Raw genomic sequence first — 12,637 nt, 5'->3', positions numbered from 1 at the left:
AATACATGAATTTAAAAATAGTTTAGATAAAATGAGATATGAAGACGGGACCCCACGAGCATAGCTCCCCTTCCCGTAAAATACAACTAGGTAAATACAACTAGGTAAATACACACACACACACACACACACACACACCTACCAACTATAGACCAGTCTCTCTAACAAGTACAATAGCAAAAATTTGTGAAAGAATTATCAAAAGTAGATGGGTAAAATATTTAGAAAAAAAACAAAGTGTTAAATCCAAGGCAATTTGGATTCAGACAAGGACGATCATGCGTCACCAATTTAATATGTTTCTATTCAAGGCTAATAGATATAATACAAGAAAGAGATGGATGGGCGGACTGTGCATTTTTAGATCTAAAGAAAGCTTTTGACAAAGTACCACATAAGAAGTTGCTTAAGAAATTAGAAACTGAAGGAGGAATACAGGGCAAACTACTAAATTGGATGGAGGACTTTTTGCAAGAAAGAAAAATGAGAGTAGTGATAAGAAACCAGCACTCAAAATGGGATGAAGTAATAAGCGGTGTTCCGCAGGGAACAGTACTGGCCCCAATAATGTTTGCTATATCACAGAGTAATAGACAGTTGGAACAAGTTAGATGAGAAAGTGGTGTGTGCAAAAACAATACATGAATTTAAAAATAGTTTAGATAAAATGAGATATGAAGACGGGACCCCACGAGCATAGCTCCCCTTCCCGTAAAATACAACTAGGTAAATACAACTAGGTAAATACACACACACACACACACACACACACACACACACACACACACACACACACTCTCAAAACTATCATATGAAGAGAGACTACAAAAACTTAAACTACAGACACTAGAGAAAAGAAGAGAGAGAGGAGATTTGATAGCTATTTACAGAATCATGAAAGGCATAGAAATTACTGATAGAGAGAATCTGATAAAATGGGATGACAGAAATACAAGAGGACACGGAAAGAAAATAAAAAAAGACAACTATAGAAGAGATTTGAAAAAGAACAGCTTTCCTCACAGAGCAATAGACAGTTGGAACAAGTTAGATGAGAAAGTGGTGTGTGCAAAAACAATACATGAATTTAAAAATAGTTTAGATAAAATGAGATATGAAGACGTGACCCCACGAGCATAGCTCCCCTTCCCGTAAAATACAACTAGGTAAATACAACTAGGTAAATACACACACACACATATATATATATATATATATATATATATATACATATATATATATACATATACATATATACCAAGGACTACTATTACACAGGACGTGCGCACCTAGATTCCTGGCTCCGCTAGCGGAGGCCATTGCTTTCTTTGTAACCTAACATTTTATATTGGACAAATATATCAAAACTAGAAGCCTAACATTGTATATAGGGCAAATATATCAACTATTGACTTATTCAATGCAGTATAAGTTAATATAAACATTTATAGTGAAATAAGAAACTATTTTTAAGGCACTGTTATGCTTTGAAATGCCAATTTTAGCCGGACTTATCAGGTATTATTGTATGAGGTTAGTGGACACCAGGGTTGGCGATTTTGTTTTTTTTTTTTCATCTTTAAAAAAAAAAAATAGATTTTTATTATTCAAATTAGATTTATTTGATTTCAATAGAATTTTTTTTTTTTTTATAGATTTTAAGTATTGTGGGATTGCTATCTGATATGCGATCTGATTGCTAAAGGACATTTTAAGCATATCAATATAAGGAGCAGTGTTATATAGACTAGCCACAAGTATACAAGGAACGGTATAAGCCTACATGTAATGTATATCACTGTGCAGCCCACAACAAGTTTCAACAAGATTCTTGTTGAAATTTGTTTTAGGTAAGCAGCTTCTCACTGAGTCAGTTGCTGCTTTGGAATCAACCAGGAAGGATGTGTTCTGGACCTGGCAGAGTGGTTCTTTCATTAAAAAAAAAAAAAAAAAAAAAAAAAATCCTGTCTGGAATTATTTTGAAAAACTACCAACAACTTCTGGCAAAGGGTACCGAGCTAAATGCAAAGAGTGCAGCCAGGAACTACAGGGCATTGTGTCAAGATTAAAATCTCACAGAGAAAAATGCCAAGGTTAGCCACAGCATACAGAAGAAATTGATGACCCAGGTAAATAGTTTTACATATATTGTGTGTATTTCTCCCTTTTCATACACAACTATATAAATTTGGTGAACAATGGAGAGCATGTGCAATAAAAATGTGAAAGCCTAAAGAGATGATACTTCAACTTCATTACTTTTAAATTTGGGTAATGACTATATCACTATAATATACTGTATCCACTCAACTTTGGGGCCTAGATGATTGTTATTCATTTCATTCAACATTGTGTAATATATTTCATAGGATAGGTTCCATTGGAATTCAGCCCACATGGGATTCAGCCCAAAGGGATTTAGCCTAACCTAACCCAACTAACCCATTATTTCTAATTAATTTAAAAGTGGACTGAATCCTGTGTGGGCTGAATTCCAAGCCCACCTATTGATATTGCTGATAAGTACTTGGATCTTGTGTATGAAAAGGAATATAAAAAGTGTACAGATGACCCAAATAATGAAACTGTATGTCTTTCAATTGATGGGTGGTCTAACATCCATAATGAGCCCATAATATGTGTCACTCTAACAACATCCACTGGTCAGATATATTTAGTTGACACAATAGACACATCAAGGAAACCTCACACTGCTGAATATCTTCTACAACTTGTACAAAATTCGACCAAGAAGGCTGAACAAGATTTTGGTTGTCACATTGGAAGTATTGTGACAGACAATGCAGCAAATGTCACCAAGATGAGAAAACTCTTGGAGGAATCGAGTGAACCTGAGCATACCGTTCTCACATATGGATGTGCAGCACACCTACTAAATCTACTGGCTCATGAACATGAGATTGATAATGTAAAACAACATGTGGTCCATGTAGTTAAATATTTTAGAAATAATCATTATGCTGCTTCAAAGTATCGGCAGGAAGGTGGTCAGTGCCTAGTCATGCCCCAGGACACAAGGTGGAACACAATGCCACACTGTCTCAAGGCCTATATAAATAACTGGCCAATTCTAATGAAGATCTGTGAAGTCAACAGGGAAGCTATTGATACTGAAGTAAGAAACAAAGTATCAAATTTAGGCCTAAAACATTCGGCTGAGGAATTACTGGACAGACTGCAGCCAATAGCAAAGGTTCTAGATGAGGTACAGAGTGACAAGTGCACTATTGTTCAAGCAGTAGATGTTTGGAAGAAATTACTTGGCCATTTCACAAACAATAAACAAGCTGAAAAGCTGGTGAAAAAAGGTATGAACAGTTTATCACCAAAGCTCACATACTTGCCAACATGCTTCATCCAGCACTTCAAGGAAAAATGCTCAGTGCAGAAGAGGTGAATATTACTATGGAGTATGCCAATGAGAAATATACAACACTTGTTCCTGTCATTATGAAGTTTCAGGCAAAATCACCTCCTTTCCAGGCGTTCAAGATTACTGAGTCTGTGACCAAGACCCTGACAGCTATTGAGTGGTGGGATTCACATACAGCCATGTTAGACAGTGATATTCTATTATCAGTGCGTCAACTCCTGACTGCAGTAGCCTCATCACCAGGAATTGAAAGAGTTTTCTCCTTCTATGGACTTGTACACACAAAATTAAGGAACCGCCTCGGTAATGAGAAGGCAGCCAAATTGGTCTTCCTTTTTAAGACAATAAACTCAAATGTAAATAATGATTAATGAAAATAACTGTCCACTAACCTCATACAATAATACATGTTAAGTCCGGCCAAAATTGGCATTTCAAAGCATAACAGTGCCTTAAAAATAGTTTCTTATTTCACTATAAAAGTTTATATTAACTTATACTGCATTGAATAAGTCAATAGTTGATGTATTTGTCCTATATACAATGTTAAGTTTCGAGTTTTGATATATTTGTCCAATATAAAATGTTAGGCTACAAAGAAAGCAATGGCCTCCGCTAGCGGAGCCAGGAATCTAGGTGCGCACGTCCTGTGTAATAGTAGTCCTTGATATATACATATATATACATATATGTACATATATATACATATATGTACATATATATACAGTATATATATATATATATATATATATATATACACATATATATACATATATGTACATATATATATATATATATACATATATATACATATATGTACATATATATATATATATATATGTATAAATATATATGTGTATATATAAATATATATATATATACACATAGAGGCAAAGAGGAGAGCAGATGTGAAATGGGGTAGGAGTATGACAGAAAATTTTGAAAGTAATAAAAAGATGTTTTGGAAAGAAATTAAGAGAGAAAGAGGAGGCGAATCAAGTAGGGAAGAAAAGGTAAAAGGTACAGATGGAGAGTTGATAATGGAAGAGATGGCAGTGAGGGGAAGATGGGCAGAATATTTTAGGGAGTTGCTGAATGTGAAGGAGGATAGGGAAGGAAAGATAGCTGTAGTGGGAAATGCGAAGAAAATGAGAGTGATGAGTGAGGAGAATGGAGGAGAAATAAGGAAGGATGAGGTGAAGGCAGTTGTAAAGATGATGAAAGCAGGTAAGGCACCTGGTCTGGATGGATGTCATGCAGAATGTCTGAAAAAGGGAGGTGCAGTGATGGTGGACTGGTTGGTGAGGTTATTTAATGTTTGCTGGAGAGAGGGTAGAGTACCGGAGGACTGGAGTATTGCCTGTATAGTTCCTCTTTACAAGGGAAAAGGGGACAAGTGTGAATGTAGTAATTTCAGAGGGATTAGCCTGTTGAGTGTAGTAGGGAAGGCTTATGGGAGGATCTTAATTGAGAGGATTAGGAGAGGAACAGAGGGAGTAATTGGTGAGGAACAGTGTGGATTTAGGACGGGTAGAGGTTGTGTAGATCAGATCTTTGTGGTAAGACAGATATGTGAGAAAGCTATAGGAAAGGGGAAGGATGTTTTTTGGGCTTTCATGGATCTGGAAAAGGCTTATGATAGGGTAGACAGAAAGGCACTGTGGGAGGTTATGCAGATTTATGGGATAGGAGGAAAGCTTTTGGGAGCTGTCAAGAGTTTTTATGAGAGTAGTAGAGCATGTGTTAGGATTAGAAATGGAGAGAGTGAGTGGTTTGAAGTAAAGGTGGGACTTCGTCAAGGATGCGTTATGTCGCCCTGGCTGTTCAACTTATACATGGATGGGGTGGTGCGAGAGGTGAATGCTAGGGTAGTGAGTCAGGGATTGGAGATGGTTAAAGAAAATGGAGAAAAGTGGGAGGTGAGCCAGCTGTTGTTTGCGGACGACACTGCGCTTGTGGCAGGGTCAGAGGAGGGATTGAGGAAGCTGGTGGCAGAGTTTGGGAGAGTATGTGATAGAAGAAAGCTAAAGATAAATGTGGGTAAAAGTAAGGTGATGAGATGTACAAGGGGTGAAAGTGGCAGTAGACTGGAAGTGAAAATTAAGGGAGAGCGACTGGAGGAAGTGGATAGTTTTAGATACTTGGGTGCAAGTGTAGCAGGAAAAGGTGGAGTGAAGGTGGAGGTAGAATGTAGATTGAGAGAAGCGAGTAAATGCCTTGGTGGTTTAAAGAGTGTAATGAGGAATAGACATTTGGGAATGGATGCGAAGAGGAGACTGTATGAAGGAGTGATTGTGCCAACAGCACTGTATGGGGCAGAAACGTGGAACATAAGAGAAGAAGAGAGAAGGAGTTTGAATGTGTTTGAGATGAGGTGTCTGAGAAGTATGGTGGGGGTTACTAGGCTAGATAATGAGAAATGAGGTGAGGAGGAGAACAGGGGTGAAAAAGGATTTGGGAGATAGGGTTGATGAAAGAATATTAGGATGGTTTGGACACATGGAAAGAATGAGTGAAGAAAGACTAGTAAAAGAGGTATGGAAGGCAGATGTGGAGGGAGTGAACATGAGGGGACGTCCTAGGATGAGGTGGATGGATGGGGTGAAGGGGGCTTTGGGGAAGAGGGGAATGTCTGTTGAGGAAGGAAGGGAGAGGACGGAAGACAGAGGTGAGTGGAGAATGGTTGTATATGGATGATGTTGTGACTGCATGAGGAGGAATGGGCGGGGAAGTGGGGGGTGGGGTAGTATGTGTGAGTAAATTTTGACGCAGCCCGAAGGGATTTCTCCCCGTCCTCGCCTTATATGCAAAGGGGGACGGAGAGGGGGGGGTCGCCGATTAAATGAAGCGGCCTCGCTGTGGATGTACTGTGTCTTGCGACACTGCTTCTGACCCAGGGCGGTGGGCAGGGTGCAGGGATGACCCGTCATCCAGGAGGTGCTCAGATGAGAGGAAGGGTGGGAGGGGTGTGGAGTGTATTTAGGGATGAAATGGGTGGGAGTGTTTTTGTGCCTTTCCCTTTTTGGCTACCTCCCTTGGAAGGGGGAAAAAGCCTTGGTATATGTATGTATATATATATAATATGTATGTGTATATATATACAAATATATATATGTATATGTATATATGTGCATGTGTATATATATATATATATATATATATATATGTGTATAATATAATTATATATATATATATATATATAATGTATATATAAATATATATATATAATATATATATATGTATATATATATATATATATATATATATATATATATATATATATATATATGTGTGTGTGTGTGTGTGTGTGTGTGTGTGTGTGTGTGTGTGTGTGTGTGTGTGTGTGTGTGTGTGTGTGTGTGTGTGTGTGTTTCAGGGTCCACCAACCATCTAATGATGGCCAGCTACACTCCATAGATATCCTTGAGAAATATATCATATTAGTTTTAGATGGTATAACACTTAATGCAGCATCAGGACCTAATGGTTTTCACGCTATACTGTTGAAAATTGCAAAAGCGCAATTTGCAATGCCACTAGAGCTGGTATAGTCAAACTCTTGTAGTGACATGATGTATCCTACGACCCGTCACACACTGATCTAAGAAATCTTCAAGTTCCTGTAGTTGGCAAGCGTAGTTCGCAAGGGTGTCCCTGCCAACCAGCGGTCAGCCAATCAGGAACTTGGAAAGCTCCTCACGTTCCCGCCAGCCTCCCTTAAAAGGTCGGCGTTTCGCCGAGATGGGCAGAACAGTACTCCTCGTCCAGTCTTCTAGCCGTCCCATCGAGCCTCGCCGTCATCATCTGCTACCGCCTCGCTGACGTTAGGCTCCACGTCCAGCTACAACCATAAGCTCCACTAAGCTGTGGCCTTAGTCCGAGCTTCACATATATTTCTCATGTGACACTTCTAGTGTCGCACCTTGTGGCTAATTACCAAAAGAAAGAGATTAGATATTTTGTGTTGATTTTCATTTGTCCTGCCGTTGTTCCGAACTAATACTACTACACTCTCTCCTCACTGGCGAGATACCAGGCAAAAATTGGATGATAGCATCCATTCACAAAGATGAAAGCAAGGGACTTGCAAGCAAATGCAGACCGGTGGTCCTAACGTTACATCTCATCGAAATAAATAAAGGTATAATCAAACGGAAAATGGTGAATTTTCATGACCACAAACAGGCATTCAACAATGGACAGCATATTTAGAGTGAAGAACGTTCTTCACAGCTCCTCGTCCATTATGAAAGCACACTCAGCAATATTCAACGGGAAGACAGTGCGGATGTAATCTATTTGGACTTTGCAAAAGCCTTTTATAAAGTAGATAAAGTATTCTCCTTCACAAGATGAGAGATCATGCCATAACTGGTCGAGTTGGTAGGTGGATCTACAACTTCCTCTTTAATCGGAACCAAACCGTTACGGGGGAGCCATATCATCACTTAGCAGAGTAATTAGCGAGGCTGCATCAAGGCTCAGTCCTTGTTTTTTTTTTATTATGCACTCTAATCAGAGCCCTCACAGGGGGGAGGGGGCAGGGGGGTTTATGCCCTGGGACGGCACATGGGAGGGGGGCGACAATTCTAGTCAGGACATGTCGCCCACAAGGCTGACAAAATAATTATAATGAAATGTCAAAGGAGCCCTGAATATCTTACCGTAATATACGAATTTTGCGTTAGAATAAACAGAATATGAAACATTTTTCACTTATCCTTTCTGTAATATGGACATCAAATACAAGATTTAACATCTGTTTAATTACTTCGCAAGCCAATAGCTAAAACAGGCTGTAAGGGATTGTAGAGATGGGAAGTGGTGAGGGGGAAAGGCGGGGGGGGGGGGCGTCACTGAGAACTTTGCCCCCGGAGACATTCCACTACAGCGACGTCCTTCGCTGAAGAATCACGAGACAGATACATTCTACGAGTGATGTAACCCTGCTATAAGAAAACTTAAACGTGTCGATTTCACAGAAGACACAACGGAACAATATGGCCCTGAACCATGATGAGTTTGAGCTTTTGGGGGGGTTAGGAAAAACTACATTCGAACTAGGACTGAATACCACTGCAGCAACACAGTGATCGCAGGGTGTTTTCTTGTAAGAGACCTCGGAAATTACACGAGTAACGACGATACTTTCTCTCAACGTCGTCCAGGCAGCGAGTCTAATGTGTGGCTGGATACTACGTATGTTCTAGACAAGAGAGGAAGCATAAATGATGGCACTTGAAAGACTATCGGTGGTATTCATAAAAAAATATTTCCTTATATAAATCCTTGGAAGGGAAATATCTATATAAGGAAATATCTTTTAAGAATACCACCTTAAGAATCTTGCGGTGGTATTTTTAAGAAAATATTTCATTATATAAATCTTTCCCTTCCAAGGATTTACATAGTATTTCTATAAGGAAATATATTTTTTGAGAATACCACCGTATGGTGCCCCAATCTGGAATACTGCTGCTGCCAGTTACAAAGGATTACAAAGGCGGAGCATGCCGACAAGAGACCTTTTGGTCCATATCTTGGTCGGATGCGAAAAAATCCTAACAATAACAATAAATAAATAAAAACTATAATAATGTATCAAATAAAATACATAAATAAACGCATAGGCACAGTCAAACAACAAACAGGTAAATAGTAAATAATAATAAATTGACATATAACTAATAATAAATGAGAATCAAACAGACAAATGATAACAAAACAAAAACAAATATAAAATAAATAATAATCATTACAGCATCTTGCTTAGGTGTTTATCTAAATGATTTTTAAAGCTTCGAACTGAACTACATTGCACTGCCTCTGCAGGAAGTTAATTCCATTCATTAACTACACGGTTGGCGAAGTTGTTTCTACCAATTTCCAAATTGAATCTATTTCCGGACAGTTTGAGACCATTGTTTCTTGTCTGATTCTCAATCAGTGTAAAATTTTTGTCACTTTTGATGTTGTCAATTCCCTTTAGAATTCTAAAGACCTGTATCAAGTCACCTCTGAGTCTACGCTTTTTTTTTTTTTTTTTTAGGGAAAACAGATTCATGTGTTTTAGTTGATTTTCGTATGATTTATTTTTGATATTTGGAATCTGTTTTGTGGCTCGCCGTTGTACTTTTTCCAATCTGTCAATGTCTTTAATGAGATTCGGTGACCATACGGAAACAGCATATACCAAATGTGGACGAACTAACGATTTATATAGCTTGTTAATAAGTGATGGACTTTTGAAGTCAAAAGATCGCGCAATCAGTCCTAGAATCTTATTTGCTTTCTCAGAGGCTGAAATACACTGCTTGGATGATTTGAGATCGTTACTGATAATTACGCCGAGATCTTTTTTCACTATTCACTTTTGTTAACGAATTTCCAAATAACTTGTAATCGTACTTACTGTTATTTTTACCTATGTGCATTTACTTGTGTTAAATTTCATTAGCCACTTTTCAGACCATTGCTGTAACTTATCTAAATCTTCTTGAATATCTAACTGATTTGAGTGATCATATGCCATTCCGCACAGTTTTGTATCATTAGCAAATTTGGAAACGGTAGATTTTAGTCCATGGTCTATGTAATTTATATATACTATGAATAGAAGTGGCCCAAGAACGGAACCCTGAGGAACTCCACTTGTAACATTTTTCCATCTAGAAGTTTTTCCATTTAAAACAACTCTCAGTTTTCGATCATTTAACCAATTACTAGTCCAACTTAATAGGCTGCCACTTATTCCGTGTGAAGCTAATTTAGTCAGTAGTCTTTCGTGTGGGACGGTATCAAAAGCTTTTGCAAAGTCTAGATATATTAAATCTATATTGTTTCTTTTGTCATAACCCGAGATAACTGTGTTGTAGAATTCGAGTAAGTCACGCAAGAACGTTTCCATCTGAAACCATGCTGGCTATCATTTATCAAACGGTTACTTTCTAAATGATGTTCGATAGCATCTCTGATGATAGTTTCCATTATTTTTCCTACGATTGAAGTCAACTTATAGGCCTATAGTTATTGGGTTTCCAAGCCATCAAGCTTGCGACACCTCAGGGAATTTTCATCAAGATTTGTGGTACTTGTGGTACTCAGCACCACTAGTGGGAAATTCTAGAAAAGCTGGGCATTTACCTTCATTGAATGCGAGAAATATAGTAATTCATTACGTGGTGTGATCAGCAGCGCGGCGGGGATACTACGAGTATTATGATAGTCCCCGGATCGTCTAGCGACAGCCGAGCTATTTTTAAGACTTCACGGTTACGAGTGATTTGATCCATCTATGACAATATATTGACCAATTGTGAAACTTCCCCCCCCCCCCCACACACCGATCGACAAAGGTCCGCAGCGCTCCGTGCAGTCACCGTGGTGGTGGTAATAGTAGTAGTAGTAACAGTAGTAGTAGTAATAGTAGTATTAATAGCAGTAGTAGTAATAGTAGTAGTAATAAGAGAGAGAGAGAGAGAGAGAGAGAGAGAGAGAGAGAGAGAGAGAGAGAATATGCGAAGCACTCCACCAGGAGATTATACAACTGATCCCCAATGGTACATTCGCGAATGTTCTTTGGCTTTTTAATACTATTAAGCTATATGATATGATGTCATTAATGTTACTAAACATTTTATATATGCTTTGAGAAAGTATTACTGTTAACATAAATACAAAAACATTAAAACTTGACAGCTCATAAAATTTAATTGACAACCTGGAGTAAGCTAGTTATGTTTCTTGTTTTCGGTTTCAGATTCTTTATGGATTATATTTATATTCTAATATAAATATATAACGTGCAATAAATTCTGAGTGCAACGTCCTTGTATGTCATTTTCTATCGACACATCAAAAGTTTCTTCCCCCTTTCAACAGAGTACACTATAGCCTACAGATGGCGGTCGGACATCAAGCAACATATGGTTCCCGTCAAACGGTATTGTAATTTATTGTTTAGTCAAACATGGTGATAAACAATTCGGTATCCAGTGATGGTTAAAAGTGCTACTTGGCGAAATTACACCAGAACAAAGATAATGATATAGAAATAGGTGATAATTCAGCGGAGAAAAGAAAATAACGTAGAAATAACCAAATAACAAAAGGTGGGAAACTTATTACAAACATGAAGACAGGAACAGCCCTAATTATTGACAGCGGAGAACTACAGGGTGATGGATTTGAAAAAAAAGAAAAAAAAAAAAAAAAGACTATTAGGATGGGAAAATAATGAAAAGGGAAAACAAGAATGGAGACTATGAATGGAGTGCCAAAAATGTAGTAGAAGATATGAAATAAACAAAAAGATATATGGATAATCAGATGGCAACAGAAAAATTAAAATGTAAAGTGAACGATCAAAAGAAAATTAAAATTTATTTATAAGAACTAAATCATTATATTATGTGGAACGAGGAAAAATATAAATGGAGGACAATATGAAGCGAAATCAAAAAGATGCCACAATGTAGAAATATCAAAGAAACAAAACAAGGGCAAAAATTATGGTTAAACTTAGACGAGGAACAAGTGCAGCTAAGAAAAAAAAAACGGAAAAAAGTGGTTATAAAGGTACTTAGGAAATATAGATTGGCAATTGAAGCAGAAGACACACACACACACACATATATATATATATGTATATATATATATATATATATACATATATATATATATAATAATCACTGATGATAAATGTAGTACCATATTTGTAAATCAAAACTAAAACCACAGTCGGAGCATAGCAAAAGTTGGAAACGGTGTCTATATATTTCGACTGTAAGTTACAGTACTCTGTAGAGTGGGTAGAGACCCACGTAGGCTTGACCTTTAAAAAAAAAAAAAAGTACTCTGTACTACTGAAGAGGGCAGCTTAGGGTACGTGTGTTCTGCGCTAATTACCGATCTGCTCAACCTTAAGATCGCGCTGCGTGATTTAACGATCCTATAATTGTGCGGCAATCTCGTGATAGCGCAAGGACTGCTTTGAGCATTTTAGCGATCTGCGCGATCTTGTAATCTTGAAATAACATGAAAACATGGTCTTCATTTTTGGTAGATTTCGATAGCTATATCATTCTGTTAGCCAGTTATGGGATTCCACTTTAGCATGGCTATTTCGGCTTTCTGTACACTTCTTGAATGTTTTTTGCACGAATGGCTTGGATGACAGTGACTAGTAGTCTTCTCCCTGGCGTTGGCATGAACATCTTCCAGTCTCGCATTTCCCTGTACAGT

This window comes from Oratosquilla oratoria, chromosome 3 (genome assembly GCF_046742065.1).
Source record: "Oratosquilla oratoria isolate Oo_2021 chromosome 3, ASM4674206v1, whole genome shotgun sequence".
Classification (NCBI taxonomy): Eukaryota; Metazoa; Arthropoda; class Malacostraca; order Stomatopoda; family Squillidae; genus Oratosquilla; species Oratosquilla oratoria.
This window is presented reverse-complemented; position numbering follows the sequence as displayed.